Raw genomic sequence first — 17073 nt, 5'->3', positions numbered from 1 at the left:
GTGAGTTTAACAGAAGCGATGTAAAATTATGTAAAACAAAAGACAATGGAACTTTAAGGTGCTGCCATTTGTGACAACATGGATGAAGCTTGAGGGCATTTTACTTGAAATAATTCAGATAGAAAAAGACAAATATTGTATGATCTCACTTATATGTGGAATCTAAAAAACAAAAATAAAACCCCAAACCCATAGAAAAAGAGATCAAATTTGTGGTTGGGTGGGAGGAATTGGAGGAAGGTAGTGAAAAGGTATAAACTTTCAGTTATAAGAAACATAAGAACTAGGGATGTAATGACAACATAACTACAGTTAACACTGCTGTATCATATATAGGAAAGTTGTTAAGAGACAAAATCCTAAGAGTTCTCGTCACAGGGAGAAATTTTTTTTCTTTCCTTTTATTGTATCTGTATGAGATGATGGATGTTAACTAAACCTATTGTAATCATTTCACAAAATATGTAAAACAAAGCACCATTCTGTACACCTTAAACTTACACGGTGCTGTATGTCAATTATTTCTCAATGAAACTAGGAAAAAATTCAAAATAAGAAGAAAGGAGAGGGAAAAAAAAAAAGAAAGTAGACCAAATAAGAATAACAGTAAGTTACTTAATAAGTTTACAAACCCCAATGTCGCAGTAATTGCATATAATGCAATGTGACAATTAATGGTAAAATATCTTTGAACTGGGCTTCCCTGGTGGCGCAGTGGTTGAGAGTCCGCCTGCTGATGCAGGGGACGCGGGTTCGGGCCCTGGTCTGGGAGGATCCCACATGCTGCGGAGTGGATGGGCCCGTGAGCCATGGCCGCTGAGCCTGCGCGTCCGGAGCCTGTGCTCCACAACGGGAGAGGCCACAACAGTGAGAGGCCCGCGTACCGCAAAAAAACAAACAAACAACAACAAAAAATATCTTTGAACTCATATTTTAAAAAACTATGCTTATAAGAATTATCTATATCTATAAATACAGAAATGTTGAAAGTAAAAAGATGGATTAAGGAATATATGTAAATACCAATGAAAAGGAAGTGGATATAACTTTATTAATATCAGATACAATAAACTATATCTGTAAAGAGGGACACAATAGTGATAAAATGTACATTTTGTTAGGAAGATATGACAATTGTAAATTTGTATTCACCTAAAAAATATGGCTTAAATATAAAGCAAAAATCAACAGAACTAAATAGGAATAGTGAAAAATATTATTTTACTGGGAGTTTTAAAAACATACTTTGTAACTGTTGAACAAGCAGACAAAAATCAGTAAGAACACAGAACCTTCAGCAACATGACTAAGAAATAATCTAATAGACAACATGGAGTATTCAACAGCTGCAGGGTATATATTCTTTTAAGGCATATATGGAGAAGTTGATCATATACTTGCCATAAAGCAAATCTCAAATTTTTAAGGATTGAAGTCATATAGCATATGCTCTCTGACCATATTGCAGTTGAAAAGAAATCAGTAACAAAAATATACTAGAAAACATCCATATATATGGAAATTTAGAAACGTTCCCCTAAATAATCCCTGTGTCCAAGAAGAAATCACAATGAAAATTAGAAAATATTTGGGACTACATGAAATGAATGAAAATGTTATATATTAAAGTATGGGGAAATTTCTTGATTTTAAACTGTTGGACATTGTCTATTGACTTTCTATTATGGAAGAGCTAAATTTAACTCTTTAAAATTTTCTTATGTTCCTCTACCCCACCCCCAATATATCCTTTCTCTCTTTCCCCATCTTCCCAAATAGTTATAGCATATTTTGTTTAAATTAATATTCACTACTTATATTATTTTGGCTATGTAAATATTTTTCACAAAATATGAATGGGATAGATGTTGCCTTCAAAGCAGATTAGTCTTTACCTGTTATTTACCCAACTGACTTTCTCATACCTTTGCCATCTCCAAACCTCACCCCAACCGCCAACGTCACCTACCAGTTGAGTAGTTACAAATCTCCACAATCCAGACTGCCAGGGCAAAATCTTCCCTGAGTTAATGGCAACTCAAGATGGAAAGAGATGTGTTTGCATATTGCAAGATGGTAAGAGCAAAGCTAAGGAATGCACAAGTGAAACAGTGTTAAAGAATAAAAATGAAATGAAGTCGGTGCTCTCAAAGCGGATGGGAATACCTGTTTCCTTTTGGCTAAATGTGAGAATGCAAAGAGAGAAGAGACTGGGAGTTGACCATTCTTAATGATTTTGTGACAGGAGAAAGTAAAAGTTCAAAACTGTCTTCCTATTTTCCTTCCTTTCAAAAGAAGAAAGAAAGAAAGGAAGAAAAAAAGGAAAGAAAGAAAGAGAAAGAGAGAGAGAGGGAGAGAGAGGGAGGGAGGGAGGGAGGGGGAGAGGGAGGGAGGAAGAAAGGAAGAAAAGAAGGAAGAAAGGACGGTGGGGGAGAAGGAGGGAGGGAGAGAGGAAGAAGGGAAAAGGGAAAGAAAATGTAAAGGAAAAGGGAAGGGAAGGGAAAGGAAAGGAGGGGAAGGGAAGGAGGAAGAAGAGGCAGTTACCAGGATACAAATACATCACTTAAGGAATGTTCCCCAGGATACAAGTATGTGCTTATGAATGTGAGTAGGTGGCATTCTTTTTGCTGTGACAACCTAGGAGACATCCTCTTTATGCACTAAGTGCAGGGGGTGGTGTATAAAGAAAAGAAAAGAGCAGGTGGGGAGCCAGAAAGCAACTGTCTTCATTAAAAACACTGAAGCAGGATAAACACGTTTTGGGAGTCCTGAGATCCTGGCTCGAAGCCAAAATGCATTTTCCAACAGGAGTAATGGGAATCTATAGCTTTATGAGGAATGGTCCCACATGGGGTATACTCATATCAGGATGGGAGAAGGGAACAACGACATCATCTATAAAAACCCAGAGTTAGGGTTTTATTTTTCTCCTGTTGAAATGTATAGATTTCTATGGATGAGCTGAAAACTTAACAACGGCTCATTTTTTTCATTAGTTAAACAGATATTTACAGAACACTTACTGAGGATCCAGCAAAGAGCTAAAGCCAGAGAGTTTTCTCAAAATGAACTTAGAGTCTATTAGGGGACACAGATATAAAAAGGCAACCAAACAGTGTAATAAGGTGAAATTGGGTGGATTCAGGTGCTACCAGGGCCCCAGGAGAAGTGGTCCTCAGTGCAGCCTGCGTGGATGGATGGGATGCTTTTGGAGTAACAGTCATCTGTGGTGACGTCTACAACATAAGGATCTTTGGCCCCGTAACTATGGGAAAATGTTATAAGTCCAAACTTCAGACTTACTAACTAAAGACCTAGCCAGGATATACATTTCACATTGCTTGTATACTATTTCTTCTTAATACAGAGAAAAACGTCAACCATCCTCATTGTTACTAAGACTTCTGATTTTTACCAGCTGTCTTAAGGCTGAAACTATTTCTGTTGCTTTGCCTTCCACATTACCACCTAAAAAGATCCCAATGCACTCATCTGCTTTGCTCCACTTCTTTCTGACCCATTATGCAGTGTTGCCTCAGCATATTACTTGGGAATTCAAGGAGAGTTCATGGTGGGGAAGACTGGGAGATGCTTTTTAGAACTTGCTTTCGGAAAACGCCAACCAAATGTAAGCCAAGCCCAGCTTTTGATCAATTTTTTTTTTTTTTTTTTTTGCGGTAGGCGGGCCTCTCACTGTTGTGGCCTCTCCCGTTGCAGAGCACAGGCTCCGGACGCGCAGGCTCAGTGGCCATGGCTCACGGGCCCAGCCGCTCCGCGGCATGTGGGATCCTCCCAGACCGGGGCACGAACCCGTGTCCCCTGCATCGGCAGGCGGACTCTCAACCACTGCGCCACCAGGGAAGCCCTAGAGCAAATTTTAATGATCACACCGATACAAACCATTTTCTGTTCCTGATCTATTCCCCAGGATCTTTCCTGCAATTAATCACCAGCTGAATGGATTCTGGGGCTCCAGGTCAAAGTGAAAATGCTCTGCGGCTTGCAAGCATCTCAACAGCTTGTGCAGGGACATTACAGAGCACTTTTATTAGCTCTGACTCACCCTGGACGGTCTCTACAGCCTGAAGTCAGGCTGCCTGTTACCACTGTTTCCTCCAGTTGTCATGGATACCACCCGAAGGGGCTTCGGATGCTTCTAGTATACGCTTCCTCTGTCTTTCAGTCTTTCCCTTGGAAATCCACGGTGGGGTCCATCTGGCTCTTAGTGTTCAGACAACATGGCATTCTCGTGGTCCCCTACCCCAGGTTGGCACCAGTTCCCTTCGGTGATAGGGAAGGTGACACTGCAGTGACCTAAACACCGTGGCTGCCTCTAGAAGCGGCCTCTTGGACTTGGGACTTGAACCTTGTCAGGAACAAGGCAATTAACTGAGTTCCTGTAGGTTGGCTGGACAAGTGAAGTGAAACAGAAAACTGAGGGAATTTTCTGAGACAGTCAGGCTAGAAATAAGTAAAGATAAGCAACCTGGCTTCAATCTTCTGGATCTTTCAGTGAAAGAATTTTAGCCCAAATGATCAGGAGAATGGCCTCCACTTCACACTGCGTGTGTGGACACCGCCTCGGGCAGTCCATCCTACCACTCCACCTCCCCTACCCATCCCCAACCAGACACCTCTACCCTGCAGGCACTTTTGTAAGAGTGATTGACCAAAGAAGGGTTTCCTGGTTCCCCCATATTCCTTTATAGTCTATGTAGGGGAGAAATCATTCCTACTTCTTTTTCTTTTCTAAGCCATGCCTGTACTTGGTCACAGCTGGAAACTATAACAAGCAGGGTGGAAGACGCAGGTCCTACTCACAGCTGATGGGTGAAACTGCACATGAATTACTCATGGAGATGCTCAATGTTGTTAAGGAACCAGGTGACGTTTGTGGATGAGCTAAGTGCAAGTGGGCTGTCCTCAGCGAGGTCCAATTCCTCCCGGATCTGGGCGGTCCAGAGAGTGGGGTCGGGGCAGGGAAAGAGCGGTGGAGAATTTTGTTTCCTTGGCAGACCATCTGCTGAGTTCATGAACAAGCCCTGTTCTGGCCTTCCTGCCATCCTGGCCTTGTGAGTGGTCTCTCACACATCCAGCTACACAGCACAGCCCACCCCCTGCTTATGGCGTCTGCCAGAGTACTAATTAGGAACCCTGTATCCTTGGAAGACTAAACAGCTAGGACTTTATAATTAAAGACTTCATTAGTTTCCTAGTACAAATTTCCATGGCTAATGGAACTGAGGCCTGCTTTATTTATGGCATCAGAAGGGTACCATCAATCTTAGCCATCCTCTTACAGCCAGGGCCCCACCACACCCCGTCTCCCCCAGGAGTCTGTCAGCAGAAGAGGAGGTAGTCAGCATCAGAGTTAACCAGAGAGATCGCCAGAGTCTACATACTGGTTTGCATGAATTCATAATTCGGCCAAAACTGGCTAGCAAATGTAACAAGTCTAACACCCATTTATCATTAATTGTCTTCTCTTCTGAGCTCATCCCATCAGTAAAAGGGGCATTCCAGCAGACGATGCTGGACTTTCTCCATGGCTTGTCTTTCAAGATTGTCACTAGGGAGTATTTTAGAAGCTCTTCGGGCCAGAGGAATGGAGGCCCTTAGAGAAAAGGGGTGAGTGATGTGCTGAGAGCTGCCAAGGGAACCTGGCAGAATATGATAATGAGATCAGAAACATTTTTCCTAGAAAGAGTCATTCTGTAGCCTAATTTGAGGAAAAGCTTTCTTTCTTAATTCCTATTGCATGAGAGAATTGACAATACTGCAACAGCTAATATTTGAGAACTACCCTGTGTTAGGGAATATTCTAAGCACCTTAAATGCACTATCTCTTTTACACCTCGTGCAGTGTCTCTCCACTGAAATCTGTTCTTCCCTCATCGCTGGCAAGGGTTGTAGCCGGAACATGGCTGTTCAGCCTGGGACTACATTTCCTAGCCTCCCTTGGGCCAAGTGTGGTCACATGTCTACACCTTCACCGGTGGATCCTAAGCAAGAGCGTGCCACACTCAACTGGAGCTGTCTCCTCCACGCTCTTTCCCCCTTTCCTGCTGGCTAAGTTGGTGTAAAACGTAATGGTCTTAAAACCCATGAGTTCCTATCAGACCTGGTGCCTAAGCCACCCACCAACCCAAGTACCTGTTCTGGATGGTTTCATAGAAGAGAAATAAACCACTTATTCCTTAGCTCACCACATTGTAAGGATCTTTGTTAGAAAGCTTATATTAGAAAGCCTAGTATACTTTGCAATGACCCTCCAAGGCTTTTTTCTTTTTTTAATTAACTCCATTTTACTGATAATACAACAGCTCAAAGAAGTTAGTTTGTCTAAAATCTTACTGTTGATAATTAGCAACATTGGGATTCAAATCCAGGTTTTCTGACAATCTCTAATGAAAGAGGTCAGTACAGTGGTTCCTTTGGGTAGAGTGGATTGGTTGGGAGGGTCACGAGGGAGACCCCCCACCTCCCCTTTTTTTGTAGGAGAAAGGTGCTTGGATTAGTAATTAACATTCAGACAATGTTTTATCATCATACAAAGCAATTTCACACTATCAGCTCATTTAAGCCTCGCATATAACTTGTACAGATGAAGAGACCAAGGTTTGGACAAGTTATATATCTTGAACACAGTTAATAAGAATCGGCTCTACACTTCCAACACAGGTCTTCACTCTAAATCCTGAACCCAATCCATTATATGCATGCTGAAGCAACTCTCTCAGGTGTAAATTACAAAACCCAACTCCTACCAGCCTAAGCAAAAAACACACACCTCTCCCCACCGTACACACCCCTCTATATGTCCGTTTATATGAGTGGGGTGGGCTGGGGGGTGGTAGGGAGTAGAACTGGCCAAAGTAGCATGACTGTCATCAGATTTCTTGTTCTCTTACTCTGTCAGTAGTCTTCCTCAAGGCTGGAGGCAAATGGGGCCAAAAACAGTTCGAACTTACAGCTTCCAAGCTTAGCAACCCCATAGGAAAAATTGAGTTATTGCCTACTGTTTTAATATAATGTATAAGGAAAATCCCTGATTGGCCCAGCTTGGTGTATGTTGCCTTTTCCATGGACCAATCCCTGAAGCCAGGGGGATGGGGCAATACACTGTGACTCGCAGTCCCACGAGAACCACATGGAATGGGTAGCAGGACAGGAACAACCGTATGGAGGAAGTGGAGGAAGGTGGATACTGATGTCAGAATTGGGAAGGGATGTTGGACAAACAAAAACAGATCTGTTATACATGCCTGCATTATAGAAAGGATTCAGCAGAAAACTGGCAGCAGTATCCCTTAGTTTGGAAAACACCGTGTGTGTATATATGTAATTATATATGTATAACTGTCTCCTGGTCTTACTATAGACATCCTCTTGCACAGTGTGCTCTAAAAAGTTGCACTCCATAATGTGCCTATCCATTCCAAACCCTCTCTAGAACTTCTTAGCACTTCCCTTTTAATTACAGTCCCCAGCATATGTGCACATAGTCCTGTCCCAGGGAGACTGAAATTCCTGATTTAAGGTAAGACAGAGTAAAGTAATTGAACACAGGTGTGGGGATAGGTAGGGAAGGATTGCATGTTCCCTTAGTTTTCTGTCTCCAGGGTTTGTTTCTCATTACTCTCTGATGAGCAAAATTCATTTTCACCACAGTCCCTCAGCGTGATGGGAAGACTTTAACAAAAAGTCAGACCTGCCCTTCTGTCTGCTCCTCAGGTGTGCAGAGGTTTTTGACTGCTCTCTTGCTTACCCTATGGGACCAGCCTTGGGGACACAGACGTGAACGCCACAGAGTACTGAGCCAAGAAAGCAAACAGAGCTGCCTGGTGGGGACCGTCACCTCTCTCCTCTGGCATGTGACCTTTCTAGCAACTTGTGAGCCATTTCTAAGACTCCAGATATGTCTGTTCCATGCTTTGTGTTAAGTAGCGGCTTTGAAACTTTTAAAGAAAATTAAACCCATGGTAAAACATACATTTTACATTGAAGTAGTACACACACACACACACAATATAACCAAAAATATTTCTTGAAAAATGACTAATATTTACCCCTACCATCGTATTGCACTCTGATATATTCTATTCAATTTTATTTCATTTTTAAAAAAATTGTTGAGTATATTGATTTCATGACAGGTCACAACCTACAGTTTGGAGAGTATATAGTCCAACCATTCCATGCACTGCCCAAGTGCGTCATCAGCTAAAACCATGAACACCTTTTCATCAAATGCTTCCAGAGCCCTTTGGGGACTCTGGCCGCAGGAGAACATGAACCGTGCTAGATTAAGTAGGCGGGTTCTCGGTCTCAGACATCATCTTCCTACTCTTTCATGACGTGACTTATGGAAGGGAGGGGAAGGGACACTTTCTCAGCTGCATAAATTCCTTCCCCAATATGTCAGCACAGGTGGTCACCCAGCCTCTGCTCCCCAGCTCCAGTAGCTCACTGCCTGCTGCTTTAGCTGAGTTACTGAAGAGATCTTTGACATTTCTAATAAAAATGACCTTGCTGCCATGTGCATTCCTCCATCTGGTCCTGCCCTTTGAAGCCAGGTGAGTTCAATCTCTTTTCCACACTGTATTTTAAACCTTTAGAAGACAACACCCATTATTGTCCTGAATTCCCCCATCACAAACTCCTTCTATCTCTAAGGGACAGGGTTCCCAGGTCCCTTGCCATCATCCTGTCTGCTGTTTTTGGACACCCACTTATTTGCCAACATTATTCTGAAAGTGTGGCTTCCAGAACAAGGAATTGAGTACTTGGTGAATATAGATGTGTGTGTGTGTGTGTGTGTGTGTGTGTGTGTGTGTGTGTGTAAAATCCTATTTTAAGAAATCAGGTGATGTGTCAGAGCCCTTGATTCCAGGATTGTAAACCGTTGTCCTACCTGCATGACATCGGGCCAGCCCTTCTCCCTTTTGATTTCTTCATTGTTTAAAAAAAAAAAAGGGTTTCCCTGGTGGCGCAGTGGTTGACAGTCCGCCTGCCGATGCAGGGGACATGGGTTCGTGCCCCGGTCCGGGAAGATCCCACACGCCACGGAGCAGCTGGGCCCGTGAGCCATGGCCACTGAGCCTGCGCATCCGGAGCCTGTGCTCCGCAACGGGAGAGACCACAGCAGTGAGAGGCCCGCGTACCGCAAAAAAAAAAAAAAAAAAAAAAAAAAAAAAAGCTGTATTGTTTAATGGGTACAGAGTTTCAGTTTGGGATGATGAACAAATTCTGTAAATGAGTAATGGTGATGGTTGCACAACATTTTGAATGTACTTAATGTGACTGAATTGTGCACTTAAAAATGGTCAAAATGATAACTTTTATGTCATGTATATTTTACCACGATTAAAAAAAAGAGAGCGGGTTAGATAAGATGATCTCTAAGATTCCTTTGAACACTTCTAAAGCTTTTACCATCTGACCCCACAATAGGCCTGAAGGACCAGGCTCAGATCTGAGCCTTCCATGGAAAGTGGTGGCAAGATGCTGACGGAGATTCTCAGTCCAGAATGAGGGAGGCTGGTGTTCAGCACGCCCGTGCACAACCCCTCACACGCATTGTCCTGGAACTGAGTGGTCTAGTGAAGCCTAAACACATCCCCGAGAAATCAGAACAGTGATTCCGGCTAGAACCCCTGGGCTCAGAGTCCCTGGAGGGCATGAAATACAAGCAAATGCTCCTCTGACAGCCTGACCTCTGAGTTATCTTGAGGGCCAACTCAGAGAAGACCCAGAGGCCCAGCCCTGAGAAATTCCTTCCCTGCTCCCTGTCTTTGGTTTTCAAAATCCTTTCTCCTGCTATCTATTCTAGGGCGGTGGTGGGTTTAGAGAGCTGTTGTTATGCGGGTGGGAAAGCTATCCAGTTGGGCTTTAATTCTTTTTCCCTAGTTGTGGGAAGCAGCCTCCTCTCTTCCATTTAAAAGGTAGAAGGAAGGGGAAAACAACAGAAACCCCAAACAAGCTGAATCTGAGGCCTGAACAGACAGCCTCACGTGGGCCGGCAAAGGGCAATCGTGCTGTTGTGTGACCCGAGCCCCCTTGCCTTGGTGCTCTTGACCGGGTCAGCACCCTCAGGCTGCCTCTCTGGGGCTGCACTGGGATTTCCAGACCTTCCAAGAAGTAGCACCCAGGTCTGATGGCCAAGCCCCTCCCCTCCACCCCATCACCCACCTCCCACCCCCGACCCCCGTGACAATGTGAAAGGCTCTGCACCTCAGTCAGGAGATATTCAGGGTCTTTGAAGTGAAAAAGGAGGACCTAGAGTATTTGGTTTTTCAGTGATTTTCTTCTTCTTCTTACAAGCTCTGGGAGAACGCCCAGGCAGCTGAAAACTACATCAAGGGCCTGATTTAGGGAGCGTTGTCATATTCCATCTATTCAACAAACAGCTGGAAGCAACTCCACAGGCACACTAAGAGGCAAGATGAGATGATGTTCATTCAGTGTGGATCTGGTACCCTTCTTGTGATGCAGAGCTGAGGAGACCCCAGCACTCACCAAGGTCGACAAAGAGCCCAAGGAAGGAGTTAAGACTGAGAACGAAGATGACATTAACTTGAAGGTGGCTGGTTCTGTGGTGCAGTTTAAGATTAAGAGGCATTTTTATACCACCTAATGGAAGCCTGTTGTAAACAACAGGGTTTGTCAGTGAGGCAGACCAGATTCTGATTTCATAGGCAGCCAATCAATGAAACAGACACACCTGCACAAGTGGAAATGGAGGATGAAGATACAATTAATGTGTTCTAGCCCTGTCTGCCAAAAAGGAATCTGGTACCTTACTCCAGAACTCTGTTCCTACAGACCACGAGTACGTTCACGATTAGAAAACCACAATCTGGGGTTTCCCTGGTGGCGCAGTGGTTAAGAATCCGCCTGCCAATGCAGGGGACACGGGTTTGAGCCCTGGTCTGGGGAGATCCCACATGCCGCGGAGCAACTAAGCCTGTGCGCCACAACTACTGGGCCTGTGCTCTAGAGCCCGCGAGCCACAACTATTGAGCCTGTGTGCGGTAGCTAGAAGCCACTGCAATGACAAGGCTGCGCACCGCAAGGAAAAGTAGCCCCCGCTCACTGCAACTAGAGAAAGCCCGCGCAGAGCAACGAAGACCCAACGCAGCCAAAAATAAATAAATAAAATAAATAAATTAAAAAAAAGAAAACCACAATCTGTTTCCACCACACCCTGACTACAAAACAGTTTTCTCTATTCTTTTATTTTCCTGTTCCTGTTCCTTTATTGTATAGCCAGGAATGGTGTATGTGCACAAACATGCGGCATTAAAAAAAAAAAAATCGAAAGAGCCAATAGGATATTTTGATCAATTTCAAGTGGAGGTGGGATGGGGAAACTTCCTGATTCCATGGAAATTCTCCCTTTCCATTAGCTGCATGCTCCTTCAGCTCCTATCTTTACATTCCAGTAAGTTGTTTTGCTCTCTCACTGTTTAACAAAAAACAACATAAAAAATCCTTGCATAGTTTGTTCTATTGTAGACCTTTAGTGTTTTTCATTTATCATTGTAAAACCACGGGCAATTTGATAACATTTTTGTATGTAGCTGTTACACATAGGACAATCTGTCTTGAAGTGGGGATAGTTACTCTAAAAGGAATGCATTCTATATAGTTTTTCTTTCAAGTCAAGCAGCTTGTTGTTGAAGTAAACTTCTTGTTCAAATTGAGAAAGAAAAAAGAGATGAAACCAGGATAACACTCCCAGGTGGCGGTCTGGGTGTCTATTAACAATTATAGAACCAAACCATTTGAAACCCATTAGAGGGGAAGGCAGGGCTAGCATGAGGGCATCCCTCCCACTTTCCCCCAAACATCAAGTGCTTTCCTCCCAACACAAGGCGCCATGTCAGGCATCCACATCTGGGGCCCAAGTGTGGTACATTAGTCATGGCTTTGAGTTCTGGAGTCAGTCAGACCTGTGTTCAAATCCTGAACCCGACACTTACCAGCTGTGTGACTCTGCGCAAACATTTCATGCTTTCTGGACCTTTCTGTGCCATTTTTTCCAGGTTGCGTGTCCCATCTATAAAGTGAGGTACTTCATAGGTGGTTGTGAGAGCAGATGAGATAGTACACATAAAGTGCTTAGTGAACAGCGAGGACTCAGTAACCTACATCATTATATTCTGTGGTCTTCCCAGTCTGTGAGAGCTGAAAGCCGTTTGCTCTCTTCAATGGTCAGAGCTACATGGATTTTTCTCCCCAATGTCTTATTACAAAAAATTTCAAACATACAGAAAAGTTGAAAACTATACACTGAACATCCATATACTTATCACCTCGATTCTATAATTAGCATTTTGCTATAAATGAGTTACCACGTACTTTTTAAACCTCTTATCTACCCATCAATTCATCTGCTTTTAAAAATGCATTTTCAAGTAAGTTGCAGACATCAGTACTTTTCACACAGTTCTGTCTCCTTAATGAAATTTCCCAATGGCCAGGACCCCATCTAAGGCTTCCGTATGCCAGCCTGAAACACTGCCTTCCTTGAAGGTGCCAAATGCGTGTGTGTGATTGACTCAGATGGAAAAAAGTAAGGCTATTACATCTGTTAGATATAAATGTAATGGATGTGTGAGTCCAAACAACTTAATGAGCTTTAGTCTTTTAAACATATTTTGGACCACATATGATGAGTAGGAAGTGCTTTACTCAGTCTACATTCTGTAGAGGAAATAGCCATAGAATATAACACCTTAACCAAGAGCCTTGATTTATGACGCTATGAATAGAAATATGGTTCCGCTAACCCTGTGTTGTTAAGGTAGGGCTGGCTGCCTGAGCCACCGTGGCTGTATACTTTAGATTATTAGCATCATAATTTTGGAGGAGAAAATCTTGCTATCCAAGAACCTTCTCTGAAGTGTTACCCCAGTCTTAATATCCACCCCAAGGCTGAAGGCCGGGAAAACAGAATTTCAATCCAGGGCACATCAAAATGTGTTCTGGTGTGAGGTTTCTTCCAATGCCCCAGACCTATCCTCCAAACAGCACCTCCCTGTTTTCCATAAAGGGCACTGGTTTCTAAGGGACGGTGTGAATGAAGAAAGTCCAGTTCCATTCAGGTCTTATCTATTCACTTGCTTCCCAACTCATTCACAGGAAACCCAAGTTGAAACGTCTTTAAGTAAACTTTCTTTGATACCATAAATGCCTTCATCTGGGGCAGGCAAATGCTCTGCCGACTCAGCTGGTTTACATGTTTTTCAGATTGTGTTTACAAAAAGGAAAAACTGAGCTAATTTTTTTACCAAGGCTTCTCCTCTCTCCCCCAATGAGACCGAGTTAGCCAAAAGCCAAAAAATCACTCTGACAACATAACTGTGTCCTTACCCTGCATGTTTTTCTTTTCTTCCAAAATGAAGAAAAAACCCCAAACCTGTGGTCATGTATAGTTTTCATGAGAGGAAAGAGCTGTTGACACCCAGCAGATGGGGCCTGGGTGGCATTGGTTCTGCCCTGGAGCTGGGGAGGGTTTTCAGGGAGAGGAGAGAATCAGAGTAGATATACTTGCAATGACTTGTGTACACTGGGAGCTTAGTAAATGTAAAAGTGGGATTTTACTGCAAAAGTCAGGGTACAAAGGCACTTCTCCAGCAGTAGGATAGCATTCAAAAGGGCCTCTTTGGGGAGATATTACCTAAAAAAAAAAAAAGCAACCTAGGATCTCAGCAGTTTTGGAGAAATGTGTTTTGTTCACTCCCTGCTATAGCCCACCTGCTGCATATGGCCCCATGGTCCCCTCAGGAGTTACAGACTATCAGAGTTACTGGCTGTTCTCCAGAGAGACTGGGCCTTGTCCAGTGGAGGTACTGAGAGGTGGTTCCTGAAACAGCCAAGGATAAGAGGGCCACAGGGAGTGTGTCCATCATGCCTGGACTGCGCCAAGGGTCAAGACTGGGGGAGCCCAAGTCTGTGTCCAGTGCATTTAACATGGCGCCTGGAACAAGTACAAAACGCCCGCTGGATTGGCTGCTGAAATGGATGGAAAGTGAAAGAAAGGGTAGGAGGTGATAGGGAGAGGCCAGGACGATCTACTGTATTAATTGTCCTGGGTCACCAGGACAGTTTCCCTGAGCAGACGTAATGTCCCAGCTCATGTTTTATTGCTTGCCCAGTGCATGGCGAATCTGTTTGGTTTACATTGAATCACAGCACCCAGGAAAACACCTGCCTTCAGAACAAAGTGATTTTGCTTTCTGGAGCTGCCCTATCGGCATTAGCAGGCTCACCTTCACTCTGGGGTCAAAAAGATCTGCCTCTTGAAGGTACAAGTCAAAGCTAAACTGTGTCAGATTCTTAAAACCTATGACCTTTAACTGCACTGTTGATTCACAATGTCAAAAAGCCTCAATCTTCTTCTGGACTGGAAAGTTTTAAAGATACTCGGCACAAAGGTGGATACCGAATCCACATTTAAAAAAAGGAATCTTTCTATCTCAGCTGGAAGAGCTTCATTTTAACTGTCAGAGCCCTGCTTGATAGACTTATAAACTATGACAATAAAATAATGAAACTTTTTAACAAATACATTAGAATGTGCAACCCAAATATATGTCTATATACCCAAATAAATGTTGGTCTTGAAAGCATCTTTTTAGTCAAATGATGCCATTATTGCCCAAAGCATTTTCCAAATTTCTCTTTCAGAGTAGCCTTCAAAACAACTGGCACGAAAGCAGAAAGATGTCACCTAACTTAATAGTCACAGGGTTGCTTTTTTTTTTTTTTTTTTTTTTGCGGTACGCGGGCCTCTCACTGCTGTGGTCTCTCCCGTTGCGGAGCACAGGCTCCGGACGCGCAGGCTCAGCGGCCATGGCTCACGGGCCCAGCCGCTCTGCGGCATGTGGGATCTTCCCGGACCGGGGCACGAACCCGTGTCCCCTGCATCGGCAGGCAGACTCAACCACTGCGCCACCAGGGAAGCCCAGGGTTGCTTTTTTTTGATCCAATGCAATTCTCTGCCTTTCACATTTTTTGCAATTTTAACCTTGCTCTTCTCCCCTCCTTCCCATCATGAACTAATAACTAGGGGATCCCAAGAGATGGTTGTAATGGTGCTACCTGAGAATGGAAAGGTCCGGGAGAAAGACCGTGGGACAAACAACAGCCTGGGATCTGAGAGACTGATGGAGCATGACCACTGCCTCAGGTCCTTTGGATACTGAGATGTAAGTCATCTCAAATTGGACCCTCATTAAGTCAGGGAATATTTCTTGGCTATAGCCAAGAGGTAGCACCATGCATCTAATATAGATCTGGACCTTGGTCAAGGTCCTTTTCTGCAACAGTCCAGAACACGAACACGGGAGGAGCCATGCTGGTGCTGGTTGCCACTGGGTGGCAGACAAGTTTGTGGCACAGAGGTAAGGTAGAAAAGAACCCATTGCTGTTTGGATTCCCTCAATGGCAGCAGCTGTAAGAAATACTTATGAGTTAGCTTGGGCCAGTGTGTGGGGAAAGATTAGTTTGAGGGAGTTCTTAGCTGTGTGGGAGGAGAGAACATCAATTCAGAGCCAAGGGTAATATAGCACCTGTGGTGTGTACCCAGATTTGGAACCAACCAGAAGACCTCATTGGCTTCTTGGGAGGATTAAATATTTATGCAAATATTTTGAAAGTACAAAATGCTTTCATTGATATATTATTCACCACTCTTGTTATCCACCAGGAAAGCAAATAAACATCAACATTTCTTCCCCTCCAGTTATCACTTACTTATATCTACCCCATCTCCTCTGCTCCTTGCTCTTTCCCAAGCTTAGACTGTTCCTATTGCTATCCAAGGCTAATTACTTGTGCAACGCCTGTGCTCTTCTAGATCCATCCCTCCCTGCTTCCTGAGTCTTTGTTTTATCAGTTATGACCCATTCGTTCACCTCTTCGACCTCTCCCTCCCTCTTTCCCATCATCATTCAAACAAGCTCTAAGATTTCACAACTAGAAAAGAGAAAAACCCTCTCTCATGCCATTACATTCCTACAGGTACTTCTTGTTTCTCACACTATTGCCTTTTCTTCATAGGCAGCGTCAGGAAAGGGCAATCTCTACTCCCTCCCTCCAGTTGATTACATTTTATTCATACCTGAGCTCAGGACATTCTGGCTCCTGAATCCATCACTGCACAGGAACTGGTTTTGTCAAGGTGGTCAGTGACCACCCCCGCTAAATCCAAAGGACATGATTTTGCTCTTATATTGATCACCTTCCTAAACTCTTTTCCCTCAGCTTTTATGGGAACACACCCTCCTGCTGTTTCTCTCACTTTTCCAACTGTCATGTCCCATCTTTCTTCCTCTATTGGTTCCTCAAATATTGGGGATCCCTCTTGGCCTCTAGGCGCATGGATGGTTCTTTAACTCTTAGGAGGAAACTGGTTGGCACATAGTTACTTCAGAGCCAAGACCCTTTCTTGAGCCCCAGATTTTGGAGTTGGTGCCTTCTCTCTTGGCCTCTTCTTTGGGATTCTGACCTTCCTGGCTATCTGGCGTAGTGAGTCAGCCAGTGGCCATCTGCTGCTGGGAAAGCATATGTCCTAAAGGTGCAACGTCCATCAGCAGTGCTCCAAGCACCAGTATAAACCTCTCTTTGCTTCCTTATCTTTCGGGCCATGCCTTTTCTAGGGTTTACCTGGTCTCTCTCTAAAGGGGATAAGACAGAGTGGAGACTTGCCTCTGGGCTAATGAAGACAGGTGGCCACTCAGTCTGTTCTTAGGTCTGCCTACTGCAGTCCAGAGAGTCTGTTCAGCTCTATTACCTAAGCCCAGCTCACCAGGGCTAGGGCTCCTCTTTGAGGTCCTGGGCTAAAGCCCTCAAACATCAATTCCTTGGGGGATTCCTCTGTTTGGCTACATTCTCCACGTACTTACCTGCCCCAGGGTCCTAAAACAGGATTTAGGTGTTGAGGTCCTGGGGACAGGTATTCTCAAGTGCATCCCTATCTGACCAACTTGTATCCACAGCCTCTGTCTTCTCTATAGGTACTTTTTCTGAGAGGTCTGATCCACCTACAGGGCTCCAAACTCTGCA

The sequence above is a fragment of the Orcinus orca genome, chromosome 3, assembly GCF_937001465.1.
Source record: "Orcinus orca chromosome 3, mOrcOrc1.1, whole genome shotgun sequence".
Classification (NCBI taxonomy): Eukaryota; Metazoa; Chordata; class Mammalia; order Artiodactyla; family Delphinidae; genus Orcinus; species Orcinus orca.
Note: the sequence above shows the minus strand (reverse complement) of the source record.